This window comes from Petaurus breviceps, unplaced genomic scaffold (assembly GCF_028583685.1).
Source record: "Petaurus breviceps papuanus isolate PSGF00001 unplaced genomic scaffold, PetGlider_PUasm1.0 183, whole genome shotgun sequence".
Taxonomy (NCBI): Eukaryota; Metazoa; Chordata; class Mammalia; order Diprotodontia; family Petauridae; genus Petaurus; species Petaurus breviceps.
Window position 1 is genome coordinate 10,187,651 of NW_027185791.1, and position 15,605 is coordinate 10,203,255.

General features: G+C 36.4%; 1 pseudogene; it reads right to left on the minus strand.

Annotated features, from left to right (window-relative positions):
- Positions 1–2,099: 2,099 nt before the first annotated feature.
- On the minus strand, positions 2,100–2,615 carry LOC138160976 (translationally-controlled tumor protein homolog pseudogene; annotated as a pseudogene).
- Positions 2,616–15,605: the final 12,990 nt, after the last annotated feature.

Consider the following 15,605-nt stretch of genomic DNA (forward strand, 5'->3'; position numbering starts at 1 on the left):
ATAACAAATAAGTTTAGCACAGTTGCAGGATATAAAATAAATTCACATATATCCTTGGCATTCCTATATATTTCTAAAGAAATCCAACAATTGTAGAGGCTAGGTGGTGCAGTGAGGAAGAGCTCCAGCCCTGGAGTCGTAGGACCTGAGTTCGGTTCCAGCCTCAGACACTTAATACACTCACACACACACACACACACACACACACACACACAAAATAAAACAAACAAAACAAAAACAAAAACTAGCTGTGTAACTTTGGGCAACTTACTTATCCCCAGTTGCCCTCCAAAAGGCAAAAAAAAAAAAAAAGAAAAGAAAAAAGAAATCCAAGAATAAGAAATAGAAAGAGAAATTCCAGTTAAAGTTAGTGTAAACATTATAAAATATTTTGGAGTGTACATGCCAAAACTAACCCAGGAACTATATGAACACAATTACAAAACACATTTCACACAAATAAATTCAGGTCTAAATAATTGGAAAGAACATCAGTTCCTCATGGATAGGCCTAGCTAATATAACAAAAATGTCAATTTTACTTAAATTAATTTACCTATTTAGTGGCATATCAATCAGTCTACCAATAATCTTTTTATAGAGCTAGAAAAAATAGTAACAAAATTCATCTGGATGAACAAATGTTCCAGAGTTAATGAAATTAATGAAAAGAAATGCTATGGAAAGTGGCCCAGCCACAGCAGATTTTAACTCTATTATAAAGTAGCAGTCATCAAAACTACTTGGTACTGGCTGAGGAATAAAGTAGTGGATCAGTGGAATAGATAAGGTACACAAGACACAGTAATAAATCACTATAGTAATCTACTGTTTGATAAACCCAATGACTTCAGTTTCTGGGGTAAGAACCCACTATTTCATAAAAACTGCTTAGGAAACTGGAAAATAATATGGCAGAAACTAGGCATAGACCAAGTTCTAATACTGTATACCAAAATAAAAATTAAATGGGTTCAAGGTTTAGATATAAAAACTGATATGTTAAGCAATTTGGGAGATCGAGGAAGATTTTACCTGTCAGTTTTATGGAGAAGGGAAGAATTTACGACCAAACAAGAGATAGAGAGATTTATGAAATGGAAAATTTTGATTATATTACATTGAAATCTTTTGTACAAACAAAGTCAATGTAACCAAAATAAGAGGGAAGCAGAAAATTGGGAACAAATTTTTACAACCAGTGTCTCTGATAAAGGCCTCATTTCTAAAATGTACAAAGAATTGAGTCAAATCTGTAATAATACAAGCCACTACCCAATTGATAAATGGTCAAAGGATATGAACAGGCAGTTTTCAAAGGAAAAAAAAATAAATAAAGATATCAATATTCATATGAAAAAAATACTCTAAATCACTCTTGCTTAGAGAAATGCAAATCAAAATACCTCTTAGGTACCACATCTCACCTGTCAGATTGACTAACATGACAAAAATCAAAATGATAAATTATGGAGAGGGTGTGGGGAATTTAGAACACTAATGCATTGTTGGTGGGGTGGTGAACTGATCCAACCATTCTGGAGAGGAATTTGGAACTATACCAAACAACTACAAAAATGTACATTCCCTTTGGCCCAGCAATAACTCTTCTAGTACTGCATCCCAAATAGATCATACAAGTGGGAGGAGGAGCAGTATGTACAAAAAATATTTATAGGAACTCTTTCTGTGGTGACAAAGAATTGAAAATCAAGGGGATGCCTATCAGTTGGAGAATCGCTAAACATGTTGTGGTATATGAATGCATTGGAATACTATTCTGCCATAATAAATGAGGAGCAGATGGACTACATAATAGGCTTGAGAGACTTATATAAACTTATGCTGAGTGAGACGAACAGAATAAGCAAACGCTGAATACTATTACAGACACATAATATCTATGATATCTAACTTTGATAGTCTGTGTTCCTCTTTAAAAACAATGCCTCCACTCCAAATAAATCAAGGTCAAAAATCAATGAATAAAGCTCAAGATGCCATCAGTCCAAGTTTGTCCAAGTCCTGCTGTTGTGTAGATGACAAAAAGCAGCAGCCAGTTATGACGACAGGTGATTCAAAGTAATCAGCTCAATTTGTTAACATTTCTCCACTTCCAAACCATCCTTAAAGAAAATCAAATATGGAATCACACCATCCTCAAGGAGGTCCAAGAGAGCCACCAGGCCATCTGGATTCATGTTTTCGCCTATGAAGGACTGGTAGTTTTTAAAATTAGCAGGGATGTGTTTGATCTGTTCTGCAGCTTCTGCTATAAAAGGTCTTACTCTATCTTCCTTGTGTTCTTCAAGTCCGCCTTTGATCGATTTCATAGTCTTTATGAACTTTTTGTAGGATTCTTTTGTCAAACTAGTTCCTTGAAGATGATGGTTTATTACTGTGGCAACTCCCGTGATTACAGTGGCCTCTGTTCCTTCCCCCTCAGGACCTTCAGCAGAGGCATTCCCACCGATGAGTGAATCATCAGTGGTACCCTCTGTCCTACTGACCATCTCTCCCTGCACCTCCAGACACCGCCGGTTCGCGATCTCCCAGATCTTGTAAACGTAGGAGAACATCTCAGCATGGCTGATGAAGTCCCGGTAGATGATCATGGCGGAAGGAGGGAGGCGGCGGCGGGGTCCCTAGCACTAGCGCTGCAGGGACCGGAGCTTGATGTGAACGCGATGCAGCCGGAGAAGCGCTTTGGAGGGGAGAGGGGAGCAGCCGGAAAAGGCCGAGTCAGCTGCTCCCCAACCTCATATAAAGGGCTCGTTCCCCCTACGTCACTGCCCTTATTTTAAATTCTTAAATTTATAATGTTTAAGTCAAATTGCTACCTAAGAAATGCCTTGATACAACTTCTATTTTCCTTATACATTATTTATATTGATCAATATCAATATACTAAACATAAAATAATAGATTAAGGACCTCAAATATCATCTTCTTTTATGAAACCTCAGGGTTCATCTTGTCCAAACATTTCTTTTTACAGAAGAGAAAGTAGAAATCTAAGGAGGTTAAGTGACTTGCTTGAGGTCACATAGATACCAAATCAAGATAGCATTTGTCATCGATTTTTATTTTCCCAGTGAAGCTAGAGAACTCAAAAGTATCAGAAATAAGTTGAGTCCAAAAGACAGACAAATGTCTTCTGCTCTAGAGACACTGTTCATTTTATTGTGCCTTTTTGCCTTTTACCCTCATGTTATATGAAGTTTTAACATGTGATGTATAGAAAGTTCAAGAGGCACAATTTATGGGTGATTAATCATTTTATTAATGTTTGTAGCAGGTAACTAATAAAAAGGGTGAGTGGAATGCTTATATGCTCTTGAAAGGGTGGGTGTTCCTGAGGGTGTTTATAAACTCTGATTGGTTAATAACTAATGAGCAAGTGAATATTATAATCGTAAATGGGCTTATTCTAATAGGTCTGGGATTCGTGACTAGGATCATTTAGTCTTGGTTGAAGAGATTTATGTATACCCATATCACCCTACTTAGGGTAATCTAGATAGAAAGGGGAATCCACTTTTACCTAGACCTGTCATAGTAAAACACAATAGGCCAGAATCCATCCATTCACTTAAACTAAAATTTCTTTACCATTTGATACGAACTGAGTTTTCCAATTGGGTCACTTTCACTCAAGGTTTCCTTTCATTATGAGCCCTGCAACTAACACACTTCCTGAATAACTGTAATGCCATGCACAAGCAGCTTTCCAGAAGAATGCTATTGTGAACAGCTTTTAGGATCTGATTACAAAGTATGGTGGTCACTCTATTTATTCCATAACAAATCAAAGCAAAACTTTCACAGAGAATCAAGGTACAGCATTCACAATATTATAACTTATCACAGAAAATCACAATATAGTATTCACAAAGTAGTCTCAAAGTACAATAGTCAAATTGTTCCACTCATGGGGCAACTAAGTTAACTCAGTCAGTCACTTATCAGTAACAATATCTTAAGGTACAATAGTCAAAGTCTTCCACTCTTGGGCCAAAGTCTTGATTAACTCAATCAGTCACTTATTCAGCAACCAATTACTAAGTATCATACATAAAACCCTCCACCCATTAGGTCACTAGTAAACTATAATTTCATAATACCTCAGTACCCAGGGAGAGGTCTTTTCATCTTGACTTGGGGCCTGTTCTCAGTTTCCTTGGATCCCCTTCCATGTTCCCAGATTCTACCTGGATTCACGAGACTGTCACCTGGGTTCACTGGCGGACAGCTCCCAGTTCCTTGCCTAGCTCTCTGGGTAGGTCCTGCTTCACACTGAAGTTCACAGGGTCTGGTCCATGTCAGATCCTTCACCATTTCAACTCCAGGGAATTCAAGGCTCAACTAAGCCACAGACAAATTTTCAGCATCCCAGTCATGCTTCCTCAGTCACCTGGGCTCCTGGCTCCAGGCTCCTTGCTCCTGGGCTCCTGGGCTTCTGACTCCTGGGATCCTAGACTCCTGGGCTCTGGGCTCCTGGGATCCTGCTCAGAAGAAACTCCACCACCACAAGTTTCAGGAAATTCTGACTCAGTTCTCCATTCTTCTGTAGCTGCTCTGCCACCATATCTTGGTCTCAAGAAATTCTGACTGTGCCTTTCTGGGGCTTTTCCTTATATGCATACAGCATTAGCTTCCTGTTTCAGCCAACCCCTTCCTGTTACATCAGCAACAGGAGACAGGAGTTCACACCTTCTGTTTTCCCAAGATAGGATTGATCAGTTACTAAGTGCTAAGTACCTGCTACTTTTGCCAACACAAAGGGATATTCAAATTCCAAATTACATTACAGTTACAATAACCTAGAGGGACTGATTTCTAAATTAGGAAAGTAATGGGAAAAACCTTAGTCCTAATTCAATAATTGGTCATTAATACAGGAGTGAAAAATCATTTCTCTCTAATAAAACATAACCTTGGTAAGTGAGACTAAGAACATAATGTATCAAGATTTTTCTTGTGTAAAATATCATATTGCTCTTATTTTGCTGATACTATTTCATGATTGTTAAGCATAATCCTCCTTTTCCTTTTTCATAGAAACATATGGCTTACAGTCACAATAAAATGGAAGCCTTGATATGTGCTTTAATCATCAATGCAATCTCGAGCATTTCAAGAAAAATTATATAGCAGTGGAGGACACCAATAGCACTCACAAGGTAAAGATTCAATGAACTAATAACAGAGAACCTTAATGACTATCTCCTAATGTACTTATTTAGCACTCATTTCTTCATGACCCAACACTCCCTGTCAGGGCTATACAAGCTAACATACAAGTATAAAACTGAGATCAACTTAATGCCCAAAGGAGCTCAATATTTGCCTCCTTCTTCCTGTGTTGCAGGGCAGAGAGTTTCTCAGGTTGAGAGTACAATGTATTATGGCTTCAATAGTGCTCAGATAGAGAACAAAGTAACAGAGGGCACTGGTGCAGGATATTTGTGTCACTCCCTACTAAGTTTATGGAAAAGAGTCCAGCATCTAACAGGGTCCAGTTTTTTTCCTCCCCTAGAAATCATTTGGATCAGAAACAAAGGCTGGGGAAAGAGGAATTCACCAGCATGAGATGGCCAGCTCCCAAGGAAAATACTAACAAAGGGAAAGAAATCAGAAAGTGAACAAAGGGGAATATAAGGGAAAAGAAACTGAAACTATGTTAAGATCTCAGTAGAAAGAAAATTTATTTGAAAACTTTTTAGCAGAAATATTTAAACCAACAGGAGAGATAATAATGATAGAAGGAACTGTGACTCCTGATTAGCTAAAAGAGTGCAGATACCTAAAAATAAATATTGGAAAGTGAAGGAAAATGTATTAACACTTGATGAGTCAGAGGAATCTGTGGACTCCTAAATAAGTATAACACCCCAGAAGAATATTCCTGAATAATGGAAAAGAAAAAAAGAATTATATAAGTAAAATTTATAACCTTCACTACAGAAATGATTGACAAAATAGGAAACAAAAAACTTGTTGTAAGATGGTAAAACTCACACAGAAACAACAGAAAACTGAATGAAAGTTTGGAAAGGCAAAGAAACAGAAGTGAACATTCTAAAAGACAAGAATATAAAAGCAATAACATTAAGAGAAAACATGATTTCTATCCAAATAAAACATATTGGTCTTGAAGACAGTATGTGAAGAAACAATTTATGAATTATAGGTCTCCAAGAAAAACTCATCAAGTTAAAAATATTAAAAACCATAATTCAAGAAATAATAATAATAATAAACAACTTCCTATAACATACAAACACAAAACAAAGTACTAATTGAAAAGATCTACAGGGCATCTCCAAAAAACAGCCCTAAGAGGTAAACTCCAAGACACAATACATAGTGGTGAAATTTACAGATGCAATGATAAACAACTAATTCTGCAAGTCATAAGAAGAAAAACCTTCAAATATAACGGTATGGAAATTTAAGAAATACAAGACTATTTTATATACACCAGAAACCTCACCTGGAAGTAGGATGATATGCTTTGAAGAGCAAAAGAATGCTATATGAACCTGAAGGAGACCAATTTTGCAAATCTGACGCTATTCATTAATAGAAAAGGAGAGTTATTGATTTTTTTAAATTTTTATTCCTTTAAAGAGAACTAGACTTGAACAAATTATTTCCTTTTCAGATAGTGTAGATAAAAGAAATATAAGAAAAGTAAACAAATATTGCAACAAGGGACACAACACAGTAACAACAATTAGACTAAATGAAATTTTACCCCCCTAAATATACTCGAGTCAAGGATGAAAACAGAAGTGAAATAGCAGTGAGGCCAGAAAACTCTACTGAAACATCATGGATTAAACTTTATAACATCCTATATATAGGTGAAACCATGTTTTTTTTTAGTGAGATTTACTTACAGAATGGTAAGGTACATAAAAGGATGAAGGGGGCAGAAGAAAATATGTGATACCTCATTATCAAGTCAAAAGTCAAAACTTAATGGGGGAACTCCTTATGCCCCTGACACATAAATCTCGTAATCTCTCAAGAAGAGAAGTCCAAGGAGAATGGAAGAGGATCAAAGTAAGGGATTAGAATAAAGGTAAAGAAAAGGGAAAATCTTAATTCCTAAATCAGTACTGTTATCACTGATGAGACTCACAGAGAAAAAGCTATATGCTATAAAGGAAGATGGGGACATTACACTGGGGATAGATAGTGTGTAGGGATTTGGTCCTCAGTGAAAGGGGTGTCAGAGCTTCTGGGGGCAAGTGTCATTAACAAGAATGGCAGGACACCTTCTAAATCTAAGGCAGAGAGGTATTGCATGGGAAATGAGAGACAAAATTATCATGGAGATGGCAAAGTTAAATAATGAACTGCAAGATCCAAACCTTAGGAAAATTCCTAACAAGAGAGAATACCAATAGGAAATAGAATTTTTGTAGAGTGAAGCACAACAGAAAAAAAATGTGGGGAAGGGGGATAACAGGATACAAGATCTTAAAAACAATAACATAGAAACTGTTTGGAAGAGAGACCCCAACATTGATACTTTGGCTAATTCCAAAAATCAGCCTAAATAAGTAAATAAGTAAATGAATAAAATAATTTCCTCCACCTTTAAATTTCTTATCTTCGTGGTCTTGTGCCAGGTTTTGAATCATTGAGATAGTTTTGATTAAAAGCTTTTCCTTTTAAACCAATTAAGTTATTGAATATCTGTGTAGTTTGTGAATTTTATTTAGATCCTCTCATTCCTTTCAAATGATGTGTTATGATTGTTAGCCATCCAATTAAATAAAAGTATTGTAGTCTGTCTGCAAAAAGGCATAACACCAGAAAAATAAAGAAGAATGAATAATATTATGTTGTAACAAACAATTGGTCTTTGTTTCTTTGTAGCTGCTGTTGTTTTTGCATGTTGCTCATTTTGAGGAAATTAAAGAGGTTTTTTTTTTTTTGCTAACATGATCACTTATTCTTCAAACAACTGGATATTTCCCTCTGTTCAGGCTCATTTAAAATATTATTTATTTAAAACATCCCTTTTTATTTTTGAGTTCATATTCTTTACCATTCACCTACCCAATGAGAAGGTAAACAATATATCAATTATACCTGTGAAATCAGGCAAAATATATTTCCATATGTTATATTTTAAAAAAACAGCAAAATAAAGTGAGAAAATTATAATTAAATTTACACTCTTTCACCAGCTCTCTCTCTCTCTCTCTCTCTCTCTCTCTCTCTCTCTCTCTCTCTCTCTCTCTCTCTCTCTCTCTCTCTCTCTCTCTCTTTCTCTCTCTCTCTTTCTCTCTCTCTCTCCCTGAGTGGCTCCCATTTTTTCATCATGAGCCCTTTGGAATTCTCTTAGATAGTTGTATTCATCAGTGTAACCAAGCCTTTCACAGCTGATTTTCTTTACAATGTTGCTCCTACTGTTCCCAATGATGTCCCAATTCTTCTCATTTTACTGTGCATTAGTTCCTAAAGATCTTAACACCTTTTTTTCCCTGAAACCTCTCATCTCATAATTTTTTTATACCATAGTAGTACTCCATCACAATCATATGCCACAATGTGTTCCCATTCTCTGCTTTGATAAACATTTGTTCCATTTCCAATTCTCTACCAAAACACTCACACACGCACATGCTGAAAAAAGATAGTTTTATACATATAAGTAATTTTTTTAAATCTCTTTGGGATACAGTCCCAGAAGAAGTACTGCTACATCTAAGGGTATGCTCAGTTTCATAGCTCTTTGTTCATATAGGCAAATTGTTCTCCAGAATTGTGGGACCAGTTCACTACTCTACCACCAGTTCATTAGTGTACCAATTTTTCCCTCTTTCCCTCCAGCACTTGCCAATGAGGTAAGTGTGAAACAACCTCAGAGTACTTTTAATTTATTTTTCTCTAATCAATAATCACAAAGCATTTTATATGGTTATAGATAGATTAATTTCTTCTGAAAACTTCATATTTATATATGTTGACTATCAATTAGAGAATGGCACTCATTTTTTATGAATGTGATTCATTTCTGTATTCATATTTGAGAAGTAAGATCTTTAATAAAATTCCTGCAATAGTATTTCATTTTGTATGATGACTTTTATTATCATGTGCTTTCCCTGAATATGTATTTTAATTAGGTCTATTTAGGGACAATTAGATGGTGCAGTGAATACAGCACCAGCCCTGGAGTCAGGAGGACCTGAGTTCAGCTGTGGTCACAGACTCATGGCACAAAAACTGTCCTTGTGATCTTGGGCAGGTCACTTGACCCCGATTTCCCTGCAAAAAAACAAACAAACAAAAAATTAGCTGTATTTGGCTTTTGCTTTTTCTGAGATGATGATTGCTACCCCTGCCTTTTTTTAACTTCTTATGAAGCATATTAGATTATTCTCTAGCACTTTATTTTAACTCTGTTCTCGTGTTTTTCTGTTTCAAGTGTGTCCTTGTTAACAACATATTTTTAAATTTTTGTTTCAAATCCATTTATTATCTACTTCCATTTTATGGGTGAGCTCATATTCACATTAACATTTATAATTACTGATGATTTCCCTTCATTTCATTTTATTCCTCGTTTTATCCTTTCTCTCCTTAAAAGTCTGTTTTGCTTCTAACTATTACTTCTATTAATCTGCTTCACCTTTATAACCCCCCTTTTCTTTTATCCCCTTCTGCACCTATTTCTCTGTTGGGTAAGTTTCATTTTTATGCATAGCTGTGTGTGTATGTATGTATGTATATATTCCTACTTCTAAACAATTCTGATGAGAGTGACATTCAAGAATTGACCATCACCATCATTTTCCTTTTCCTTTGTAAGATATTTTTATGCCTCCTTTATGTGAGAAAAAAAATCTCCTTTCTACCTCCCTTTTCCCTGTTTTCCCAGTACATTCTTTTTTTTCTCACCCTTTATTTATTTTGGAGATCATTCCAATTTATTCTACTCATATTCAAGGCCTTTCTCTATGTACATTTCTTCCAACTCTGCTACTAATGACTCAGTTCATAGAAGTTACATGAGTTATCTTCCCATACAGGAAAGTAAACAATTTAATAGAGTGAGTTTCTCATGATTTCTCTTAAAAATTGCCATTTTATACTTCTATTGAGTCTTTTGTTTGAATGTCAAATTTTTTTTCTATCCAGCTCTCGTCTTTTCACCAGGAATGCTTGACAGTCTTCTGTTTCATTAAATATCCAATTTTCCCCCTGAAGGACTACGTGCAGTTTTGGCAGGTAAGTTACTATTGGTTGAAATCCCATGTACTTTGCCTTCCAGAATATCATATTTTGAAACCTCTGGTCATTTAACATAGAAGGCACTAAATCTTGTGTGTGCCTGATTGGTTCCAGAGTACTTGAATAATTTCTTTCTGTCTCCTTGAAGTATTTTCGCTTTAACCTGGGAGCTCTGGAATTTGACTATAATATTTCTGGGAGTTTTCATTTTGGGATTTCTTGCTGGGAATGATTGATATATTCCATTTAATTTCCAATTTGCCCTTGAGATCTAAGATTTTTTTTATAATATGATATTGAGTTTCCTTTCTTTAATCACGGCTTTCAGAGAGTCCAATAATTCTTAAATTATGTTTCCTTAATCTATTTTTAGGTCATTTGTCATAGTTTTATTGTTTCTTAATATCTCATGGAGTACTTAGCTTACATTTGCCCAATTCGAAGTTTTAAGAAATTATTTTCTTCAGTGAAGATTTGTACTTCTTTTATCCTTTGTTCAATCCTGATTTTTAAGGAGTTATTTTCTTCAGTGGATTGTTGCACATCATTTACTATTTGGCCAATTCTTTTTTTAAGGTTTTGTTCTCTTCAATATTTTTTGTTCCCATTTTAGCAAGTTATTAATTCTCTTTTCATAATTTTCCTCAATCTTTTTCATTTCTCTTCCAATTTTTTTCTCTACCATTCATATCTCTTCCTTTAACTTTTCCAGTATACTTGTTGAGTTTGGGTCCAATTTACCATTTTTATTTGAGCCTTTTTGATAATCATTTGCACACCATTGTCTTTATCTTTATGTCTTTGTCTTCCCTTCTACCATAACAGCTTCTTAAGCTCAATTATTTTTTATTGGCTGCTTGTTAATATTTCAGCCATTTTTTGAGACTTTGAACTTCATTTAAAGTTGGACTCTGATTTCCTTGGGGTGGGGAAACATTGTTTCAAACTCCAGAATTTTATAGGCTTCTTTTTTGGAACTAGCTCTGAGGGTCTATAATTTTTTAGTGCTTTCAAGGTGTTTAGTACAAACAATGTGAGATCCAAGGAGGGATATGCTCTCTTTTTGTGTGTTCTGTTCTTTACCAAGGAAAGGCCTCTGGTTTTTAAGGATCCTCTTTCCTTTGGTACTGTGATCAGGGTACTTGATCCCTTGTGACTGACCAGAAATGTTGCTCTCTGACTTGGAATGGCCACTCAGAATTGTGTTCAGGCAAGAGATGCCAATCAGTGCCACCTAAGTGGCAGTAAAGGTTTCTCTTTTGAGGGAAGCAGAAAACTGGGAAAGAATTTTTACAAGCAGTGTCTCTGATAAAGGCCTTATTTCTAAAATATGTAGAGAAGTGAGTCAAATTTACATGAATACAAATCATTCTCCAATTGATAAATGGTCAAAGGATATGAACAGGAAGTTTTCAGTGGAAGAAATTAAACCAATCCATGGACATATGAAAAAAATGCTCTAAATCACTATTGATTAGAGAGGTGCAAATCAAAACAACTCAAAGGTACCACATCCCACTTACCAGATTGGCTAAAATAATAAAACAGGAAAAAGATGAATGTGGTAGAGAATGTGGGAATGGTTTGAACAGGTGGAGCTGTGAACTGATCCAACTATTCTGGAAAGCAATTTGAAACTGTTCCCAAAGGACTATAAAAATTTGCATACCTGTTGAACAAGCAATACCACTTCTAGGACTGTATTCCAAAGAGATCATAAAAATGGGAAAAGGAACCATTTGTACAAAAATATCCATAATAGCTCTTTATGTGGTGGCCAGGAACTGGAAATTGAGGGGATGCTTATCAATTGGGAAATGCTTAAATAAATTGTGGTATATGAATGTAGTGGAATACTATTGTGCTAAAAGAAATGCTGAGCATGCATACTTTTGAAAACCATGGAAAGTCTTATATGAACTGATGCTGAATGAGGGGAGCAGAACCAGGAGAATATCATACACAATAACAGCCATAGTGTGCAAGGAGTCATTTTGATAGACTTAGCCCTTCCCAGAAACGCAAGGACCTAAAACAATTCCAAAGGACTTGGAATGGAAAATGCCAGACCACATCTAGAGACAGAAATATAGAGTAGGAATGAAGAATGAAACAGACTATTTTCTTTTTTGTTTTAATTATTCTTTTTGTATCAAGAAGTTCTCCCATTCATTATAATTCTTCTATACAACATGACTCATGAAAATGTGTTTAATAAGAATGTGTGTGTAGAACCCATATCAGATAGCAAGCCCTCTTGGGAAGGAAGTGGAGAAGGAGGGGAAGAAAAATTTAAATTTATGGAAGTGAATGTTTAAAATAAAATAGAGGGGCATCTAGGTGGCGCAGTGAATAGAGCACCAAAGCCTGAGTTCAAATCTGACTTCAGGCAGTTGATACTTAATAGCTGTGTGACCTTGGGCAGGTCCCTTAACCCCAATCACTTTGCCTTCCACCCTCTAAAAAGCAAAGTAAAATAAATAAATAAATAAATAAATGGGGGAGGAATGTTTCTCTGTATTCTCTTTTTCACCTCCTTAGCATCTCGGCGCTGAGATCTTCTGAAGGAGATGTTTAGTGGCTGTAGCTTTGTGGACACCACCACATGTGTGAACTTCTGACAGGCCTCCTCCCCAGTATCACAAACTTCAGTTGACTCTTAACGTTTTCTTAGGCTGGAAAAATGTCTCACCTTGACGTTTTACTGGCTCTGCCACTCCAAAATTTGATTAAAGATATTATTTTAATGTTGCTTGAAGTGGAATGTTGGGATAGCTCAACTGGGTAGATACCTAAAGCACAATCTTGACTCTGCCATCTGAGCTCATATTGAACAAGGAGTCAGTTACTGAGGTTTTCCCCCCTCAGTTGGGTTGATGAGTGGTGCTCATCCATTCTCATATCCACCCATACTTCAGTACCAACTTGAAGAAGAATGGAATTAAGTTTTGTTGGAAACAAAACAATAATCAATTTTACAAAGTCTTGGTCATTGGAAGATTCAAAATATACATTTTATACTTAGATCAAAAATATATATTTGGGATAAGGGATCTACGTGAAAAAATATTTTAAAATATTTCACATTTATTTAAAAGTTATATATCTTAAGACATGTTTTGAGATATTTGGATATTTACTTACTATACTTAAGAAAATATCATGGGGGGCAGAGTCAAGATGGAAGAGTAGAAACATGACCTCCCAGTGGCTCTGGCTTCCACCTTCTCCAATCAATGTGAAAAAGGGGACTCTGAACTAACTTTGGAGCTTCAGAAAGCACAAAGTGACACAGAGCAGCTAAACTCCCAATGAGGACAACCCGGCAGGCTGGCAGGAATCAAGCAGCACAGCATTCTGGGAGTTGAGCCCTGGCCCCATGAGCTGGAGGTTTTAGCCCCAGGGTGGGTTTGACCAGCCACCAGCCAGATGGACTCCAGATCAGCAGCAGCTGTGGCCATTTCCAGTATTATCAACATGCAGATGTGACGTAAAAAGTGAGGGGTCAGTGCAGTCTGGACTTTGGGACCCAGTAAGAGGGAATACGTATCCTTTTGCAATCCAGGCGAGAAGCTGCTGAGATGCCCAGCACAGCCAGCCAGAACCACATGTCAGCTTCAGCTTGTGGACTACAGAATGTAGGGGGACCAATTGACCAGTCTGAGGGGTAATCACTCTTGCTTTAATCTTCTTGGATCTGGATTGCAGTCTAGGGTGGAGGTCCTGGGGTGTATGTCCAGCTTGCCAGAGCATGTGGAGGCCTCAGAGAGGGCACCCGTCTAATACCTCTGGCAGCTGAGAAAACCCCAGCATTTGGGATGAAAGCTTCCCGGTCTGGTGGCAGAGTCCTACTGTGGTAAAAAGCCCAGGGGTCAAGTGACTGAGGGGTGACATGAACAAGCAAAGGAAACAAAGCAGACATAAGAGTCCAACATTAGACTCCTATTTTGGAGACAAAAAAGAGCAAAGCATGGAACAGGAGGAAGACAGTGAAGTCAGAACTCCTGCACCAAAAGCTTCAAAGTAAAATGCGAGCTGGTTACAGGCCATAAAAGACCTTAAGAAGCAGATAAGATATGTGAAGGAAAAACTGGGAAGAGAAATGAGAATGGTGAAAGAAAATTATGAAATAAGAGTCAACATCCTGAATGGGGAAAATAATACCTTAAAAAATAGACTGACTAAAATGGCAAAAGAGGCTCAAAAAGGCAATGAGGAGAAGAATGCCTTATAAAGCCGAATTTGCCAGATGGAAAAAGTATCTCAAAAGCTCACTAAGGAGAATCATTGCTTCAGAATTGGATTGGAGCAAATGGAAGCTAAAGACTTTATGAGAAATCAAGCTGTTGTTAAACACATACAAACAAATCAAAGAATAGAAGGCAATGTGAAATATCTCATGGGAAAAACCACCGACCTGGAAAATAGATCCAGGAGAGATAATTTAAAAATTATTGGACTACCTGAAAGTCATGATAAAAGTAAGAACCTAGAAATCATCTTTCAGGAAGTTCTCAAAGAAAACTGCCCTGATGATTTAGAACCAGAGGGCAAAATAGAGGTTGAAAGAATAAACCAATCACCTCCTGAAGATGATCCCCAAAAGAAAACTTCTAAGAATATTATAGGCAGGTTCCATAATTCCCAGATTAACGAGAGAATATTACAAGCATCCAGGAAGAAACACTTTGAATATTGTGGAAATACAATCAGGATAACCCAGGATCTGGCAGCTTCTACACCGAGGGATCAAAGGGCTTGGGATATGATATTCCAGAGGTCAAAGGAGCTGTGATTAAAACCAAGAATCACCTCCCCAGCAAAACTGAGTATCATGTTTCAAGGGAAAATATGGTCATTCAGTGGAATAAAAGACTTTCAAACTTTCTTGCTGAAAAAATCAGAGTTGAATAGAAATTTTGACATTCAGATACAAGAAGCAAGAGAAGCATGAGAAGGTAAACAGGAAAAAGAAATCATAAGGAACTTATCAAAGTTGAACTATTAACATTCCTACATGGAAAAACAATAATTTTAACTGAAGAAACTTTTCATATATATATATATATATATATATATATATGTCTGTATATGAGGGTATATGAGAGTATATGGGCATATGAATACATATGTGAATGTGTGTATATATATTTTACAGGTATACATAGATAGAGGGCACAGGACCAATTTAACAGCAAGAGATGATAATTAAAAGGTGAAATTAAGAGGTGAGAGAGGAATATAATGAGAGGAGATGGGGAGAGACAGAATGGGGTAAACTATTTCATAAAAAAAGAAAGGTAAAATGGTTACAATGGAGGGGAAGAATAGGAAGGCAAAACAGAATG